The sequence below is a fragment of the Lepidochelys kempii genome, chromosome 10 (assembly GCF_965140265.1).
Source record: "Lepidochelys kempii isolate rLepKem1 chromosome 10, rLepKem1.hap2, whole genome shotgun sequence".
Lineage (NCBI taxonomy): Eukaryota > Metazoa > Chordata > Testudines > Cheloniidae > Lepidochelys > Lepidochelys kempii.
In genome coordinates this window covers 5,498,121-5,518,860 of record NC_133265.1, presented here as the reverse complement: position 1 = coordinate 5,518,860, position 20,740 = coordinate 5,498,121, and the positions used below count along the sequence as shown (strand labels likewise).

The 20,740-nt window shown below is 42.1% G+C and overlaps 1 protein-coding gene across 2 annotated transcripts in view; it reads left to right on the top strand.

Moving 5' to 3' along the window:
• Nucleotides 1–20,740, top strand: part of LMF1 (lipase maturation factor 1) — a 349,579-nt gene that overhangs the window by 127,976 nt on the left and 200,863 nt on the right. The window lies entirely within an intron of this gene.

Below are 20,740 nucleotides of genomic sequence, written 5' to 3'. Positions count from 1 at the left end.
GCTGGAAACCGTTCTGCACTAGCGCGTTCCCCATTTGATACCATTGGTTGAGCTATGCCGCTGTTCGCGCTGGTGGGAAACCTTTCCCCAGAGAAGCTTAAACAGATGAGATCTCTTTCTCCTTCTGTACAGATAATTCTTTGCCTTTTTCTCCTGTCTTCCCCACTCTTCCTTTGCACGCCTTGTGCAACCTTGAGCCTCATTCCCCTTCACGTCCCTCCCGAAAGCTGCTGGCTTCCCCCCTGGCCTCCACCCCTTATCTTATTAATAAATGAAATTGAGATCAAAAGACCGAAAGAAATGCCTGTGCCCCCCAGAATAACCTGACCTGCGTGTGCACGCACACATGAATGCACTCATTTACATGCGCTTCGCTTTCAAAACCTGGCTCTCTACCCATCAGCGTTTCATTTTAGGACCCTGATTGGCCTATTATGCAGAAAAGTGCACTCGAATCGGGGAGGCCCTTGCCAAGCATAATCCATATTATTCGAGCACACAGCCTTGATAGTAAACAAAGCTCCTTTTTTTTTCCTTTCTGAATTTTGCATGCAGTGCGTACATACAGGCTGAAAATCCAAGGCCGTTAACTCTGCTCCTCGGAGCTGTGTAAGCAAAACTCTTCAAAGAGAGGTCCGCTACAATGGATTATAGAACAGTGGAGTCCCTTAGAAATTTTTGGCAGATGAAGGCTTACAAAATAATGAAAGTCCTCTGGTATTTGAGGTGTACAAGAAAGACATGTTTTGAGTTTTTTATTGTGATTGTCTCAGAAAACAGAGCCCATTTAATGCGGTGATCTGTAAAACAGAGATTGCAAAAGGACTTGGAATAATTAGCAATACATTCTTTCACTGAATTCTCACCATTTCTTCTAGTACTGCCCTCCCTCATAGAATGAGACATGTTCTTATTGAAAAGATTAATCTTTCCCAGATTTTGCCTCCTCCATTGTGTATTTTCATCATTACCTTTTCTGGATAGATTAAACCTGCTTTAACTAAATTATACTGAATTAGTTTAAAAACAGGATCATGCTAAATCCTTCAGATCTTTCCACAGAATCCAAGAAAATGTGTCATAACGTGGGTGGCACTTGAAAGGTTACTGGAAAGGGCGGGGTTGTGATTAGCTAATAAGGGAGATGAGCTATCTGGCAAAAATAATGAAGACTTTGAAGCGAACGGAATCTGGATGCCTGTAGTAAAATCATATTAGACATAATGAAATAAACGTTGGAATGTAACAGATCCTTGTAAATAAATAATAATTAAAAAAAATCAGACGGATGTAGTTGTCAGTTCATTGACAAGCATGCCCTGATCCTGGGCATTATAGCTCTGAAATTGAGAGTAATTATTCTAATTTGTTTTATTACATTAGCGTGGGTAGAAGGGAAGAAAAGGGGCTTTCTTGTATGGCTTTATCATTATTCATAGAAGAACTCAGAAGGGACAGACATCTGACTCTGGCACTGGGGCTTCATGGGAATTTTTGGAAAATGATGTCTACAATGTTCTGACCTTTGACCTTCCAGCTGCAGCCCTCCTCCTCTCTGTAGGGATCCCACACTTGACTCCTTAGCAACCTCCTTTGTGCCTCTGATCTCTCTCCATTTGTCTAGTAATAGCCCTTGGCAGGAAGACTTGTTGTTCCATCAGTAGCTTAAAAAGGCATGGAGCCATTAATGCCAAGTACTTTCCAAAATCCCTTTCACCCACTCCTTACAACTAGCCTTCAAAGTCAATCAAATGCTGATGCAGTCATGGTAGTTTTTCAAAGGATCTTTCTGGTAGCAGGGGAAAAAAGAACAACAAATAAAACAAAACAAAAAGCAACATGAGTGACTTATCTTTCACAAATGCGCTTTTCAGCCCATCTGGAATTGTACGTAGACAGTGGTGATGCCTTTTCTTTAGTATTTCATGGTGTCTTTGTTTTCAATCTGCATGCTTACATTGAAACTAAAGCAAAATAAAGAGCAAATTTCATAAAGTGGGGATTATCTACTTACGTATCTATCTGGGCATTTATTTGCTCATCATTGTGGTGTCTGACCAGCGTATCTCGCTACAACAGTGCACAGACATTGGTCACTTCTTCCCTTCCCAACCTCTCCCCCCCCCCACCTCCATTGTAATCACTGGTCTAGAACCTATCCTTGGAAAAGTCTAAGTCCTGAATGATTTGTACATTGGCTGTAGACCTGGAAGTGTGTGAGAGGCGAGACTTCAAAATCATTTGTCTGATTACTCTCTTGCTCACATACAGTTCTGACACCCTACAATTTTGACACAGCTTTACAGCTACTCTTTGGAGAATAGTTAGGTGAAAATGTCTGGAAAGCTAGCATTCAAATGGCATAATGAAACGTAAGTCTCTAGCTCTAGTAGTCTCTCAGAGAGGTGCTAAAACTATGGTCTACAACCTGCTAAGGTTATAGGTGAATGGTTGGAAAATGGAGAATTCCAACTTCCTTGGCACTGTTCTGAGACTGAAATAAGGTCCACGATTTGCCATGAGCCAGTGTCATTTTAATTTCTTGATGGTTCAGTTCCTGTTACAAAGAGAAGTTATTTAATTGGTGGGACCAGCAGGTGACCGTTATTTTAAACAAGTCCCTATGGCTACAAAATTGTATTCAAAGTCTGTTTTCCTGACAGATATCTACAAGACAGCAAAATACTAGTTATGTATTATCAGCTGTTAATGTAGCAGTGGGTTTGTAAAATAGCAAAGCTGTATCTGCTGCTTATAAAGCAAGGCACTGCTAGATCTAGAGTAAAAAGCTTGACAAAGTTGAATATCTGTTCAATGTTTTCCAGATTTCTTGTTTTATGAACCTCAGTCAAAGCATTGTTTCAAAACAGCCCTCTGCACCAGTTTGTAACAGTGCTCATTGTGCTGTACCTTCGAACCAGAAAACGAACTGGCTGGAATCAGAAGTGAAACTGATTTAGTCTGCCTTCAGTATCTAAATTGGAATGAACAGCAAAAGATAGACAGCATAAATGGTAAAAGTAAATGTAGGTGTTTAAAATATTTTGTTTTAAACTGCTAGTATTTTAATCTCTCAGGATGGCTACAGTAATTCATGTAGGGCTTGATCCTGCCAGCTGCTGAGCATTCTGTCCTCCATCCAGAAAATGAAGTCATTGGGACTTCTGGTGTTCTTACGAGCTTTCCTGGATCAGTCTCAGAGTGCTCAGCACCTTTCAGAATTGAGCCCATCAATGTTACAAAAACAAGGGCTTCCAGGAGCCATAATGCAGCCTTGAAACCAGTAAAATTATGTAAACTAATAATGAAAACTATTCAATGGAATTTAGAACAAGAGATTCACAGACTTCCGGCAGAGTGGTATACAGCACTGAGTTATATCATAACATTGTTATTTCTTTCTAAAGCAGCCTTTGCCTGATGAGTGTTGTATAAAATAAGCATCGAACGGCTATGCACAGTATTGAATCAGCAATAAAATCCAGAAATGTTTCCTGGTTTACCCTAAAAATGTAAAATGAATCCCTAGAACAGAGAACCAATGGAAGGGCTTGGGAACCTGGTGTGAAATTGCACCTGGCAGTATAGCCTATAAATTATCCAACCCAGAGCATAAGGACTGTATATGAACATAAACATGAACTGACCTGCACAAATACTGCTATAACCAAAGGGTGAAGAATTTTGTGCTGTACACCATGCTTCATTAGTTATTAGCCAGACATAAATAATAGAACTTTTAAAAGTAATTAAAGGACATTTGCACAGCTGCTCGGGTGTGTAGTAAATCTTATTATTTGTATTATCAGCATTGTGAGTTAACCCCAACCTTTCAATAATTGTCAGGCCTTTAAAGGTCATGAAATTGGTTTAAAAATAATGAAATGTTAAGGAAAAAATAATTTTTGGTTCTTTTAATTAGTCCTCTAGTTTTTGAGCCTTTAGAGTTCAAATTTTCAAGTTTTTCTGTGCAACTTTAGAGGCTCGTAACTTTTTACTGTAAATGGTAGCTGAGATTTTCACTTGTTCACATGACTCCAGGAGCTGGGGCTAAAAGAACACCAAATATCATAAAGCAGGATAAAATTGCAAGAGTTGGCAACACTGTGTTACGGTAGTGCTTTGGGGCCCCCGCTGAGATTGAGGATCTTATGTGCTAGGCACTCTGCAAAGATGTAGAGAACAAACCGTTCCTCTCTCAAAGGGCTTATGTTCTAAATGAACAAGATAGATCAAGGGTAGCGGGGAAATAAAGGCACAGAAAGATGTGACTTTTCTGTGTCAGTGGCTCAGCCAGGAATAGAATCCAGTCCCCTATCCACTTGACCACACTGCCTCACTCCAGTATCTTCTGTGCTTTCCCATGCTTGTCTCTTTCATGCTTGATGTGTGTTGTCGCTTTCTGCATTTCACAGTGTGATTCACACTCTGCACATAAAATGGCAAACTGCTGCCTTAAAACGTCTATAATCTCTTTCCCAGATACATCCGTATTCTGTTGTTTTAGACTGAGACCATACAGGGCTGCTGCACTCATGGTATTGTAGCATCCCTGAATTGGCAAGCAGACTACATGGGTGCATTTACTGCCCGGACATATGGACTGAGTAAAGCGAGATTAACTAGAGCTGTTCCGTTTTTCGTGGATGTTTGTGGAGGGCAATGAAATAGTTTTACCATATTCACTCTGCAGCCATAATTTTCTTCACTCTCTGAGTCCACTTGGGAGAACGTAGGCCATGATTTGGAAAATGTGGAACAAGGTTCCCCAGTGACAGTCGTAATAGGTACACCCATGAAGTGAAGTTGTAGCTTAACTCACCAGTGGTTTGGATGTCCATCCCTCTGGAACCATCTAGTCTTTGGATGCCTGAGGTACCACCTCTTCTTTTCGTGCATTAGACTGAGAGTGGAGGTTCCTTGATACAGACTTCCTAGTGGTCCCTAAGTCTGGATGTCTGCTCACAGAGGGTATGTTCCAAAGTCCAGTGAAGTCAATGGAAAGATTCCCATTGACATCAGTGGGTTTTGGACCAGACCTAAGGTGTTCTCACTGAAGGACATTGAAGTTTCCTAGCACCTCTTAAGTCAGGTTTCAGAGTAACAGCCGTGTTAGTCTGTATTCGCGAAAAGAAAAGGAGTATTTGTGACACCTTAGAGACTAACCAATTTATTTGAGCATAAGCTTTCGTGAGCTACAGCTCACTTCATCAGATGCATACTGTGGAAAATACAGAAGATGTTCTTATACATACAAACCATGAAAAAATGGGTGTTTACCACTACAAAAGGTTTTCCACCATGATTTCAACAATTTCCATCCCACCATCAACCTCAGCCTGGTCCAGTCCACACAAGAGATCCACTTCCTGGACGCTACAGTGCTAATAAACGATGGTCACATAAACACCACCCTATACCGGAAACCTATTGACCGCTACTCCTACCTACATGCCTCTAGCTTTCACCCTGACCACATCACATGATCCATCGTCTACAGCCAAGCTCTGCGATACAACCGCATTTGCTCCAACCCCTCAGACAGAGACAAACACCTACAAGATCTCTATCAAGCATTCTTACAACTACAGTACCCACCTGCGGAAGCGAAGAAACAGATTGAGAGAGCCAGAAGAGTTCCCAGAAGTCACCTACTACAGGACAGGCCTAACAAAGAAAATAACAGAACGCCACTAGCTGTCACCTTCAGCCCCCAACGAAAACCCCTCCAACACATTATTAGGGATCTACAACCTATCCTGAAGGATGACCCAACACTCTCACAAATCTTGGGAGACAGGCCAGTCCTTGCCTACAGACAGCCCCCCAACCTGAAGCGAATACTCACCAGCAACCACATACCACACAACAGAACCACTAACCCAGGAACCTATCCTTGCAACAAAGCCCGTTGCCAACTGTGCCCACATATCTATTCAGGGGACACCATCACAGGGCCTAATCACATCAGCCACACTATCAGAGGCTCATTCACCTGCACATCAAGTTGCAGTGGGGGAGGTTTAGATTGGATATTAGGAAAAACTTTTTCACTAAGAGGGTGGTGAAACACTGGAATGCGTTACCTAGGGAGGTGGTAGAATCTCCTTCCTTAGAGGTTTTTAAGGTCAGGCTTGACAAAGCCCTGGCTGGGATGATTTAACTGGGAATTGCTCCTGCTTCGAGCAGGGGGTTGGACTAGATGACCTTCTGGGGTCCCTTCCAACCCTGATATTCTATGATTCTATGACATCCATCAATGTGGTATATGCCATCATGTGCCAGCAATGCCCCTCTGCTATGTACATTGGTCAAACTGGACAGTCTCTATGTAGAAGAATAAATGGACACAAATCAGATGTCAAGAATTATAACATTCATAAACCAGTCGGAGAACACTTCAATCTCTCTGGTCACATGATTACAGACATGAAAGTTGCGATATTACAACAGAAAACCTTCAAATCCAGACTCCAGCGAGAGACTGTTGAATTGGAATTCATTTGCAAATTGGATAAAATTAACTTAGGCTTGAATAGAGACTGGTAGTGGCTAAGTCATTATGCAAGGTAACCTATTTCCCCTTGTTTTTTCCTACCCCACCCACCCCGTTCCTCATACGTTCTTGTTAAACCCTGGATTTGTGCTGGAAATGGCCCAACTTGATTATCATACACATTGTAAGGAGAGTTTCAGAGTAACAGCCATGTTAGTCTGTATTTGCAAAAAGAAAAGGAGTACTTGTGGCACCTTAGAGACTAACCAATTTATTTGAGCATACGCTTTCGATGAAGTGAGCTGTAGCTCACGAAAGCTTATGCTCAAATAAATCGGTTAGTCTCTAAGGTGCCACAAGTACTCCTTTTCTTTTTGTAAGGCGAGTGATCACTTTAGATAAGCTATTACCAGCAGGAGAGTGGGGTGGGGGGAGAGAAAACCTTTTGTAGTGTTAAACACCCATTTTTTCATGGTTTGTATGTATAAGAACATCGTCTGTATTTTCCACAGTATGCATCTGATGAAGTGGGCTGTAGCTCACGAAAGCTTATGCTCAAATAAATTGGTTAGTCTCTAAGGTGCCACAAGTACTCCTCTTAAGTCTGGTTTTTACACACCACTAAGGCATTTCAACAGCGGGAGCAAGGGGTCTTGCATCTTTTATTCTGAAGACCTGTTCTATTTGGAGTGTAGTTCTTAGTTGCCAAGGCAATGGGCATTATCATCGATCTCTGAATAAATAACCATATTTAACTCTAAAAATGTGCCTGTCTGTGCTGCTAATAGCTTATTAAATGGCAAGAATATTGAAATCTAATTTACTTGTCACCATTCATGCTATTCCTTAAAGAGTTTGGACTTCATTTGGCTTGACCAATGAAAATAAACTGGTCTCTTTCGCTTTTGTTTTTAGGCAGTTTCATTGTCTAGTGCTGCTAGCCTCGCAGGAAGCAGCTGTGTTTGGGCTGCCAACACACTAAGGGCCAGTCTACACTAGAAGCGCTACATTGTAGCCTGTCTGGCGAAGGCGCTCTGTGCCCACGAGCGAGTGCTCTCCCATTGGCATAATAAATCCATCTCGGCGAAAGGTGGTAGCTGTGTTGGTGGGAGAAGCTCTCTTGCAGCGATAGTGATGTCCCTTCTGACACTTAGGTTGGTGTAATTTACGTCGCTCATGGGGGTGGCTTATTCATACCCAGGAGTGACATAAGTTGTACTGACATAAATTGTAGTGCAGACAAGCCCTAAGATGCAGGAAGGTTTAAGTCCAAACTGTAAAGTGGTTTTCATCGCGTTTGGGGGGGAAAATACCTAAACCTCTCCAGCATTCCTGTTCAAGTTAGATCTGTAAAGCCATCCTGTCTCCACAAGCATAAATTTTTGGCATGACGCTAGTTGCTCTTTAAAATGTATTTGTATAGGCTTTTATAAGATGTAGAAACCATTTTTATCTCAGGTGTAACATTGTGGGGGAGATAGTGTACGTTAGCAGCTAATCTGTTCATTGTGCTTCCACAGGTTGGTGAATGGTTGAATTTCAGAAGTGTGAGACTTGATTGCATGTGGTGAGCGTGTTAACATCCCTGGAACAATTTTAGATCCGGAACTGTTGCCCTTCTTTGAAGTTTCTCCCTTTTCCTTCTCCCTCCCCCTTCACTCCTCATATTGTTTAGACGCATTAAAAAAAAAAAGTGTCTTTGGATTGACTCTAAATTTATAACCATCGTGCCATGCCCCCCAACCCCTTCCAAAGCAGATATCAATAGAATTTCACAGACATAGCTTTGAGTCACCAGGCTTTCTTTCAGCTTGCCATGCGATTGGCCTGTCTGTACCATTTTTTCAGAATTAATTTTGGGCTGAAAAAGTCTCAAAGACGGCTTTGTTCCTCTTTGACACTCACCCTGGAAGAAAAAAATCCATGGAAAATCTGACATCTGCATTGTAGAGAAAAATCAATAGATGGGGAGGAATATAATTATCCCCCACTCCTGAAAGAATTTTTTAGATTTTTTTTTTTAGCGTGATTCATATCAGCTTAGAATTTGAATGACATTTTAATTATTTAGGCTTTTTCATTTTGAATCCCCAAAATGCATCCGTCTGAAAGGGGTGCAGTCAGACGGAGTAATCTGTGCAAGTTAAGAGAAGGATTTCGTGTGCCAAAGTTCAGCCGCTTTTTTTTTTTAGTTAAATCAAAGTAGTACATTTATATGAATCAAACACGTACAAAACAAGGGGCTACATACACATTCTCATTGCAATCACTCAGATGGCTTCATAGTAACAGATGATTAATCATCTAATGGATTATGAATCATTTTGCCTGGCATCGAGTAAATAAATGAACAATTAACTTCTTTTGAGACATATTCCGCCTTACACAAAGCTTAAAAATGTAAAGGATTTGTATAAATCAGTGACTCTTTAGCAGCTCTTGCGCTAATAATTGTCTTTGGACACGCTCCTTTATGGAGATAGGTTCAGGTACAAATGCAAGGGTGTTCTGCACAGGTGTTTGCTTAGTTTGTGCTGTGAATATTAGAACAGTGTTAGTTTGGTGGGAGAAAATAAATGTATGTAGAATGCTTAGCACAGTAGGGCCCTGATCTCAACTGTGGGTCTGTAAGTGTTGCTGCAGTACAAATAATTAGTTGTTGTAGTTGTGTGGTTGTATATTTTAGCCAGTGAATACGACTGAATACGACTGTGTGTGTGTTGCATTGGGATCTTATGTGAAGTTCCGTTTCCCACAGAAACGATTCACCCTAAGTCGAGGTTGCAGTCTGCACCTGGAACAGTTGGTATCTTCCATGGTATTTCTCTGATAATAGTTCCATTATATTGGAGCACATCACCTCAAGGAAACCTCAGAAGGGGATGTGAATAGCAGGAACCTCGTAGAGAGACGAGGTGATATGGACCAACTTCTCTTGGCGAAAGAGACAAGCTTTTGAGCTTCAGAAGGAATGTTCTGTGGAGCTCAAAAGCTTGCCTTTTTTACCAGCATGAGTTGGTCTGATAAAAGAGATGATCTCACCCACCTGGTCACTCTCATATCCTGGGTCCATCACAGCTACAACACTGCAAGATGCTTTGTAGATGCTGAAGGGTAGCATTTAGGATTCTGCCAGTGGAAGACGTTTAAAAGCAAACTGGATGAGCTGTAGCTTTGATGCAGATACTATTGCTCTGGTAGAAGAAGTTCAGAACTGCCTGGAGGCAAAAGAAGTTGGTATTGATTTATGTAGGTCTAACTTCATCCCAGCTGCCACGGTTTCCGGGTGTAACGCATTTTATCTACTGATGAAAAGCACAGTATAAGAGCTAGGTGGATGATGCTAATACAAACCTTTTGGCTCTGCTAGTCAAGAACCAGTTAGATAAACTCAAAGGTCCAGTCAGTCTCCCCAGAGTCTCTCATTTTCTTGTAATGACCCTCCCGTGTTTTCTGAGAGGGGTCTTATCTTGAGTTACTGTTTCACCTTCCTGCTGGTTTCCCAGCAGCAGTGTTGATTTAACCCAATACAGACATGCAGTAAACATCCCAATAACTGGTAAAGCACACCATATTAATAAATTACTTCAGAGCTGATCCACGCTGTTCTCTGCATTGTATTGTATCATGCTGGGACACGTTCTATCCTGATACCCCATTATACCGAAATAAACCTTAAGGCCATATATTAATGTTAGTTGTGATAGAAGAAGTTATCACTGGAAAGTTCCAGTTAACTACTTTAAGACCGTGGATAAAATAGGTTTGCTAAAAGTTACGGTGTCCAGACAGCTAATCTTTCATACCTGACCCATTGCATGTATTGTTGCATAGCCAGGAGAAAACACAGCGTGTCCAGCCTTCACACTCCCCACACAATGCCATCCTGCATGCAAAACCAAACTGGATTGTATTCTCACTTGTGTAAGGATAGATGTGTAAATTCTAGCAAGCAAGGATCGTCTTGGGATTAAAGCATACGACTGGGAGGCAGAGCTGGGGTCAAAGACTGCGTCACTCGGGTCTTGTCTCTGTGCTTTCACATCTGTAAAATGGGGATATTACTGTTTCTTTCATTAATAAAACACTGGGTCTAGTCAGTAGAAGAATGGAAATTATTATTATTTATATGCAGTGATAACCACACTCACTATGCACGTGCTAGCTGTTATGCTGCTGGTTGTGAAGTAATTTGTCCATGTCAGCAGGACTAACGTGATCTAGTTTCTGCCTCACGCAGCCACAGGATTTATTGTAAGGAGAGGTTTACTAAGCAGCAGCCCTGAAGTGCTGGGGCTGTGTGTGTGTCTTGATCACAGTGTATGTGTGTTGGAGGACAGCAGCCCTGTAGTTGGGGGAGAGAGAGAGAGAGTGAGTGCGTGTGTGTTTGTTTTGGGGGGTGGATTGATGGGTTGCTGGTTCAATTCCTACCTTAAGAAGATTAAAAAAAAAAATCTTTGTTGACGTGATCCCAGAACTGGAAAAAAATATTTAATGATTCTATTGGAAAACCACCACCCCTCCTTCAATAAAGGAGGACATTTGATTGAGAGTGCATGAAAAAGAGGTGAGATGGGCAAAGCATTACTTGAAGGGGGAATCCCTCCCTCCCCAAAAGGGGAAGAGTAGGTTTTATAAGAGGAACAGAGAACTAGAGGAAGAGTTGCCATAAGAGGGCATGTGAGAGAATCCCAGTTCAATATGTGATATGGCTCAGGCAGAATGGCTAGAAGAGAACATAAGAACGGCCAGACTGGGTCAGACCAAAGGTCCATCTAGCCCAGTATCCTGTCTTCTGACAGTGGCCAGTGCCAGGTGCCCCAGAGGGATGGACAGAACAGGTAATCATCAAGTGTAATCATCCCCTGTCACCCATTCCCAGCTTCTGGCAAACAGAGACGAGGAACACCATCCCTACCCATCCTGATGGACCTACATGGACCTATATGGACCAAATAGCCATTGATGGACCTATCCGCCATGAATGTACCTAGTTCTTTCTTGAACCCTGTTATAGTCTTGGCCTTCACAACATCCTCCGGTGAGGAGTTCCACAGGTTGACTGTGTGTTGTGTGAAGAAATACTTCCTTTTGTTCGTTTTAAGAGGCAGTGGAGAAGAAAATCCATTAAAATATATAGGACTAGATTCTAACATGACACACATGGCTTCTCAATGGCAGTTTCACCTGCATAAATCAGGGCAGAGTTGGGCCCTCTAGGGTGAAGACGTGATCTTGCTTATCAGAAGATGAGGCAACAGAGTAACAGTATGACTGGATAGCAACTTTTTCATTGGGGATATTGAGCACAGTGAGAGGTGTGGAGTGCTATTGCTTGAAAGACCAAAACAGAGTCACCAATGCGTTACCACCATGCAGTGGGAGTTTTGGAGCTACATTAATGCCAGACAGAGGCCTCATCTTTAAGATCAACTGACTTTGCTTGAAGTTCCACCACTCACACCAGCGTTAACGTTCCGTGTGGCACTGTACACTGTAGCCTTCGATTTGGGATTTGTGCCACGATTTAATCAAACTCATGAAATGCAGACATTGAAAGCTGTTGGTAAATTTCCTCTTTATGGCTTCATTTCCACTGAAATCTCCTTTGTTGGATCCTCTTACAGTGAGGGGGAAGAGAGGTTATTTAATCAAGCAAAACTGGAATTGATTCATTTGGAGATAGCTGCAGTTTTTTCCCTTGGCAAACTTTTGCAAACAGATTTGACAATCTGTTTGCATTTGAGGTGGTTTATTATTTATAAATAGCAAGTCTTCAGTTGAGTTGGTTGCCATTACACAACTGTTAGTTGTGGGGAGACAAATTAGTCATGCTTAACGACTGGTCAGTGACCCACGCACTAACCACAATGTGTGTACTGTGGCAGGCGAGTGAGTAGATGAGTTAAACTCTGGAGGGTTTTTTTTCCTCCACGTTACTTAAATTTCCAGTATAATACAAGTGGCTAAAATAATGCTTCCTGCTGTCTGTCCTTAAAAGTAGTGATAGGCCTGAACCAAAGACCCAAAATGCAAGCCGCCCCAAAAATTGGAGGTGCACTGGAGTCCGGATCTGAGATGCACAGACCTTGACTCGGATCTGTCAAATTAGTTTCAGTGGAGTTACCCCTGTTTAACGTTGGGGTACATGAGATCAGAATCAGGTTGTATCTGTTATACTATCCCTATGCTAATATACTAGGTGCCCTCTCTCTTCTTGTTTGTATTGCACCTAAAACTCACCTGTTCACTGAACCCGTTTTTTCCCGAGCTGTTGGCCTGAACCATGTTTGCCTTGTCTTACTCATTTCATTGTCTTCACTAGGGTTGCATGGATGTAACCAAGTGCAAAACTTGGCCCTGCACCAGGAATTTAGCTGGCCATTTGTTGATGATGCTTGAGCTGGAATGGAATCCAGCTCCCTGTCCCACCACTATGTAGGCTCTGCAGCAAAAACTAGCAAGAACTTATTTTTTGTCACTAAACTTTGTATCTGGGTCCCAGAATGCACCCAAAAAGCAGAAGTGTTGAGTTGTAAAATACCATTTTTACATGATCGTGCATGACGGTATTTTTAAAAACTAGGCTTACAGAACCGTGTATGGGGAGGATAGCGAATCCACTTATTAAAAACATGCATTTTACCAAATACTGTAAAAAGGCAACCCTAGATGTCATTTTTCTTCCCTTGTGAAAAATGTTGGTAAATTTAGTGCTGCTTAATTTTAAGGGGCTGAGAGCCCCGAAGGTTGCAGGTTTCAAAGTGTAAACAGGTGCCACTATTCCATCCTCCCTTGTGCTCCTCAGTGTGCCCTAAAGGGACCAGACTTAGTAGAGGAGAAGGTATTGAGAACATATTTCATTCTCAATACTAATTCAATCCAGGGTTAACATTTTATAGTCCTCATGCAGACGGCAGCGTTGTGAGATTTCTGAGTGCATAGAATGGCCTACAGCCGAAGTCAGCTGTAAATTAATATGACAGAGAGCTTGCCTTTTCCAGGGCAGGCTTTCTTATTATTCCAAAGGGCTTATTTTACATTCTGGCTGCCATGAACTCAGCTGAAATGATCAACCCCTGTTTCTTTGTAGCCACCATCTGATCAGTATGAATTTAATAATTCTGGCTGGAGCTGGATTCAAAGCAAGGCCATAGAGGTGAAAGGCCAATTACTAGTTCACTTAGCCACCTGTTTCCTTCCCTTTAGCTTGTATTTAATTTGTGTTGCTGAATACCTTTCCCTTCTGATAGTCAATGCTTTGAAAGTCTCTCCCCCCTTGCAAATAGAGCCAATTGCTTTATTTGCCTTGTTCACTTTGCGAGGGCTTGGGAGGAGGAATTGTCACTGGAGAAGGAATGTGGGCTCCAAAGGCGAAATTGGTCCCTTTTCCACTTAGTTTTGTGTAATGATTAAAGCTGGTTGGAAAAAAAAAAGCGGGGGAAATGCTTTCCTCCCAAAATCTACCCTCCCCCCTCTTTTTTTCTCTAGATTTGGAAATTCATCATTTTAACCATCTCTATTGGTGGTCTGTTTTCGCTTGGTGAACAACTGGGGAGATGTTTACTAAATTTGCCAATTAAAAAAAAATTTGAAACAACTTTAAATATATTTTGGAATGTCATTGAAATTAAAAACAAAATGCTACTCTAAGGTTTCTGTGCTGCACTGCTTTCTGTGGTTATCCTGATCATTTTTTCCCCCCAAAGAGGTGTTTCAGAACTGTACGTTGTGTGCTTATTCATCGGGGTGCTAGTAGACATTTTCTTATAGACTTCTAAGTTTGAATCATGTTTAAATTTCTCAATGAGAGCACAGGACACCACTCTTGGGATCCTCAGAACAATAATGGTTTGGACTGAAGTGGAAAGAGTTGGGTAAAATTGATTCTATGAAGGACCCATCTTTGGGCAGGGACCATCTTTTTGTTCTGTTTTGTATCTGTTTGTATTGCTATTTGTACAGCACCTAGCACAATGGGGGTCTTGTTCCATGACTGAGGCCGAGGTGCGACCGCCATAGAAATAACGCGACATTATTTTATTATTATTTATTTGTCAGGTGCTATTTCAAAGAGGCTTGACAATTTGGGCTTTCTTCCTTATTTCTTCCTTATCCTGGTATGGATTTGGTGATTTAACAACATATAATAAACAGCATTACTGGCTGGCATCTCATCCCCAGTGTGCACACATCCCAAACTCTCAAATTTTAATAAAAAATCCATGGAGACTGTTGGATAGAGAGTTGAAGACTGGCTGACAGAGCCTTTCAAAATACCTCGGGAGCTTGTGGAATCTCTGTCCCCGGAGATTTTTAAGAACAGGTTAGACAAACAGAAGTGTCAGAGATGGTTGAAATAATACTTTGTCCTGCCTCAGGGTAGGGCACAGGACTAGAGGGCCTATCAAGGTCCCTTCCAGTCCTACCTCTTTGTGATTCTACAATTCTGCATGATGGTGTCGTATTATTGTATTTAGAACATCAACGTATTTCGAAAGGGTCATAAAAACTGGGGTGGTTTAATATTGTTAGACGTGCTGCAGTCTGCAGAGTGGTATTTGCTTGTCATTTTATCCCCTAGCAACTGGAACCAGTTCTTCAATAAACGAAAGCTGACAAGGAACTGTAACATGTTAGTCTGTTCATTTGTCAGATGTAAACAGTAGATGCACTTGGAAATGCTTCTCTGCTTGTGAAAAGTAAGAGTGGTTGAGTGGTGAGGATATTGTCCCCTTGAAGAATGTTTACGAGCTCTGGGATAACTGATCAATTGATCTATCCTGTTTCTAAAAGCATATGTCACCTTGAACTGTGTAAGCACCATTTGGAAAAGAGAGCCGGGGGAGAGGAGAGGGCAGGAGAGGGGGCGGAATATCGCCAAACACAAGTGTTCAAAAATCATGAGATTGGTTTAAAAAGCATGTGATTTTTTTATTTTAGTGTATTTTTTTTTTAATTTGCCTGCTGGTTTCTGTGCCTTTAGGGTTCACGTATGCCACCGTTTTTCTGCAGGCATTAAGCACTCGTGTGTTTTGCTGAATAGGGATGAACTGCTGAATCTGGGCCTAAGATGGGTGATTTTCTTTTTTTCCCTTTGTTTAATTAAAACAAACAAAGCTACCAGGGAAAACCCTAGCCAACAGAGAGCCTTTAAAGCGTTAACATTGTAGATCTGACTGGCATGCACATGAATAAAGAAACTACGTCATGGTTAAAAACGCAAGCTACATTCTGACTTTAATTCTGAATTTAAGCCTTAACTCTGTATTCTGTAACTTTTCATGCTTTTGAGCCACATTTTCGTAGGTGCTATTAAAAATGTGCCAGCAAAATGTTGACATATTTTAATGTTGTTTCCCTCCAAAATTCTGTTCCTAGATCATTGTTTCTCTTTTTATTTTAACTTTCTATTGTAGCCAGTGTTTGTCTCCTTTGACTGCTGCCTAATTTTCACTCCACATATACATTCCTCATAAGGAGATATCTTTGGCCCCTGGCTAAATGAGAGAAGAGTAATTTCCATTCGTGGGGGGAAAGGGGGGCTAACGATGCTCTCCCGCGGATTCCTTTTCATTCCGGTTGTTTGCCTCTTCTCCCCACCTCCTAGAAGAGCATGATCAGGTTATGTCAGTGGCACCCCCAGTCTTTGCATGTTTGGGATCTGGGGACGGGAATTTGTTCCCATGCTTTGATCTGCATTATGGCGGCATAATGCACTGCAGCTGTGGCATATAGGCCGATTCAGTATAAATAGAGAAGGCTTGAAAATGGATTGGGAATTGGTAGCAGATTGAAAGAAATCCAGCAGACACGAAACTCCAGCAGATGTAAAGATTGACATTTCTTCCCTCCCCCAGCTAAAATGGTCAATTAGAATCTCATCCTCTTCTTAAACTAGGGTTTTTTTTCTGATGCCCCCTCACCCCCATTTAAATCACTAGTCAGTGTTGCAGAAATTAATTTGGGTGCTAATGTAAAGGGTATAAACACATCCATAAGCCGACATGTCAGCCGCTGATGTTCCCATTAGTCAAGTGCTACTAATTAAGGACATGCTTTGTCAAACTTTCCTATCTGGCCATTTCTGCCTACCCTCTTGGTTTGATAAGTTAAGATGTTTTTGCTGCGGCGAGCGTTGAATGCTAGGTGCATGTGACTACAGAGGAATGGCCTAGACCAGGAAACCAAACCAGCCTGCCAGCAAAAGGCTATAAACCTAGGCTAAGATTTTGTACTATGCCTCATGGTAGGATGGCACAAAAAAGGCGTAGCCCAGGAGGAGGGGGAACAAAGATCACCTTTTTCACCTATCTGACTCTGGGTTGTTGTCCCTCTCTGGCTGCTTGTGGGCTGCTTTGCAGTGTGCAGCAGCTGAGAATTCCCAGAGCAAGGGGACTCACTTCCTGCCCTTGGTGTGCCCACTTCACCAGATCTTGCAAGCGGGCTTGCATAGGGCAGCCCATGGCTGGCAAGGAGATTTTATAGCCTTTGTATGGAACCACAGCTGCATGCAGAGGTTGTCGTGGGAGTGAAAATCTGCCCTATGATTTTTAAACACAGTGCAAATTGTCGACCTCTTGTCATGGTGCAAATAAAACATGCTTTGAATCTGAATTGTCTTGGTTGAATATTTTTAGCCGATAAATGACAAATAGAGGATCAAAAAGGAAGGTGATAAGAGCCTCATACAATCAGTCCCTGAACGTCCCTGTATTTCCATGCTTGCAGTTCGAAGGGAAGGCTATGGAAGTTCATGTGTACTAATACGATGCCGTCTTTCCATTCAGCACGGTGAGAGTTGGTGCAACGTTGACGACGTGTCGTACAGTGGCATTCCCATGCACCATCACAGTGTGACAGGGCCAGGTGTGCCCTGCCCTTTGTTTCACACAGCACGGATTTGAATATTGGTGGGCGAGCTCCATCAGTCTGATTGTTTGATGAAACAGCTCTTGCGTTTCAGTGCAAGTGAGATATTAACCTGTGTAGGGAATGTTGGGGCTTACTACACCGGTTAATTAAATGGAATAACTATTATGAAACACCAGCCGAGCTCACTGTAGCAGTAAAGAGTAACTATTATTAATGAGAATTTATGGCATTCCATGGCAATTTACACTGTTAGAAAGAAACACGTTCCTTTCCCCCAGAGATATTACATCTGAAGACTCAGATTTCTGTTGCATGGAGACCTGCATGGCCCAGAGATTGACACTGGAGTATCAGGGGCTGGGTTATGGCTCCTTTGGTTCTTAGGGTCAAGCTGTACTGGACTGGGTGCAGGATAGGGTGGTCCCTGCCCCAACACCCTTCCTACCTAAAAAGAAAGTTAAGGTTAACTTGAGTTGGTGTCACCTGGGTGTGTCAACTAACGTTAGCTGGTTCATGGGCAATCTGATTTGCACATTTAGTTCATCTAGCTGAGCTATTTGAATTTGAAGGCATAAAACCACCCCACACCCATAGTAAAGAGTTCCTTTTTTTTTTGCTTTTTTGCATACAGATACTGACCCAAGGTAGCAACATGAGAAACAGGACAGTCATGTCCTGTGGATAGTCACCTGAAATGGATTCAAAGCCGTGCATGCAAATGCACTAAGAGCATTTCACATTTCCGTCATGTGGCCTCCTACACATGGTGACAAGTGATCAGCCATAAAACCTCTTTTCTTTTTATGGGCTTTCCTTTTGTTTTTGTAGAAGGCCTGACAGCTCTTATTGCCTCTATACAAAGGCATTATTACATTAGCCATGCAAAACTTCCATTAGAGAAGCTGCACGAAACTCACCTGGTCCCTGCTTTGGTTTCAGACTTGCAACTCAGCCTAAATTTGTTGCAAGGGTCATGGGAACAGAGGAATTGCCATAGTGGATCAGACCAAAGGTCCATCTGTTCCAGTGTCCTCTCTCCAACAGTGGCCAGTGCAAAATGTTTCAATGGAAGGTGCCCACAGGTGCAGATTTGGGATAATCTCCCCCTATTTGAAGTCATTGTAACCTCTAATGGTTAGAGATCAGCTTAAGTTCTGAAGCATGTACTGGATACTTATATGGACAACAAGAAGATTCAATCTATTTTGGAATCTTTCAAATACTTTGGCATCAGTGTCTTACTGTGGCAATGAGTTCCACAGTCTAATTACATATTATATGTAAAAGTATTTCCTTTTATTGGCTTTGAATTTTGCCATCTTTTCATTTCTGTGAATGTACCCTGGTTCTTTTGTTAGAAAGGTTTACAGACCTTCCAGGTGTAGATGGGCCTGAGTTAGAACTTCAGATCCAAATGCTCCTCTGCTCCAGCCCAGACCAGAAATCAGATCAGAATACTTCAACTCTCTAGGTTGCACCAAACCTAAATCCCAGATTCAAAGATCCCTGTATGGGATCAGAGGCTTGCAACATGGACCTGTTTCTATTTTTCAGACAGTCTGGGGCCTGGAGAGAACACGGCCCAGTTTTAGCAAAAGTGAGGGACACTTGGAAGTTACGTACCAAAAAAGTATTTATTTCGTTCTCTTATATGATCCCTTTATCCCAAGGGTTCCCATGAGTTCACAATGATACAAAGAAACAAAAAAGCAGAAAAGTTCAAGCTAGAAAAACATTCCATTCCATAACCTCATGTTAGATAAAGCAACTAGATTCCACACACAATGTGACTGACTGAGGCAGCGTGGTGCATTGGACAGGGTCAGGAGACCTGGGTTCTGTTCCCAGTTCTGCCACTGACCTGCTGTATGAGCTTGGGCACATCACTTGCCCTCTCTTTGACTTTTCTTCCACCCTCCCTTTGTCAGGCCTTGTCTACACCTGCGGCAGCCTGTAGGGCTCACAGTGGAGAGCTGCCAGGCCCTTTCCCTGCCGCCGCGCCCCTGACAGAGCCTTTCACTGCATTGAGAAAAGGCTCTGAAGCCTTTCTCTGCCACCTCCCCACTGTTGGAGCCTTTCCCTGGGGCAGGGAAAAGCTCCATCAGCAGGACATGCTGCTACTGACAATCGCAGCATAGACACGGGAGGAACGGCTTAGATGCATGGAGAGCCATGTAGGTTCTGGTGTGTCTTTACTCATCTAACCAGTGCCTTATTGTCCATGCTGCTATTTATACCTGTGCTAGGCAGGCAGGCAGAGGATGTACTCTACACCGGTGGCTCTCAACCTTTCCAGACTACTGTACCCCTTTCAGGAGTCTGATTTGTCTTGCTTACCCCCAAGTTTCGTCTCACTTTAACAATTACTTGCTTCCAAAATCAGACATAAAAATACAAAAGTGTCCCAGCACACTATTACTGAAGAACTGCTGACTTTCCCATTTTTACCATATAATTATAAAATAAATCAAATGGAATATAAATATTGTCCTTACATTTCAGTGTATAGGGCAGTATAAACAAGTCATTGTCTATATGAAATTTTAGTTCGCACTGACTTTGCTAGTTCTTTTTATGTAGCCTGTTGTAAAACTAGGCAGATATCTAGAGGAGTTGATGTACCCCCAGAAGACCTCTGCGTACCCCCAGGGGTACATGTACCCTGGTTGAGAACCACTGCTCTGCACGCTGTCGTAAGTGTAGCTGTAGATTATAAGCTCTTTGGGGCAGGCAGGGATGTGTCTCACCAGGTGTCTGTATACCATTCATTCCCTATTTGGTGATATTTCTTGAATGGAGAAATTAATTTGGGGAATGATTGGGATGCTTTACATAGAGATAAGTTTTTTGCTTTTAGTGCCTGATCCAGCTCCCATTAAAGTCAGTGGAAAACTCAGAATGACTGATGTGGATATGATGTGGACCTTAAAAACTATCCATCTACTGAAAACAAGTAACTTCCCCTAAAAAGACCATTGGGCTTTTTACATATCTGAAAAAGAGATTTAACGTTGGCTGCTTTAAATGATCTTTTTTTTCCCTCTCCATCTTTGTGCTTTATATTAATGTTTTATTCAACTATATTTTGTTCAATGATTTATTGCAGGAGAGATTTTAACGTGTTTGTGTTCTCATAAGATACATGTTCTTATAGTCTCAGCTGGACAGTACAGCTTGATAACAGCCTGGACAAGGTAGGAGAGAAGGTCATCAAGATAGACTTTTTTTTTTAATATTATAGCATTCTTGGGCAGAGTCCTTTTAACTTCCTCTCTTCTCCACTGACAGGGCTGTCAGCCTATGAGACATCCTGTGAGATGGTATCAACATATCCTGTAATTTTAGTCACGATTCCAGAGAAGAGCTGCG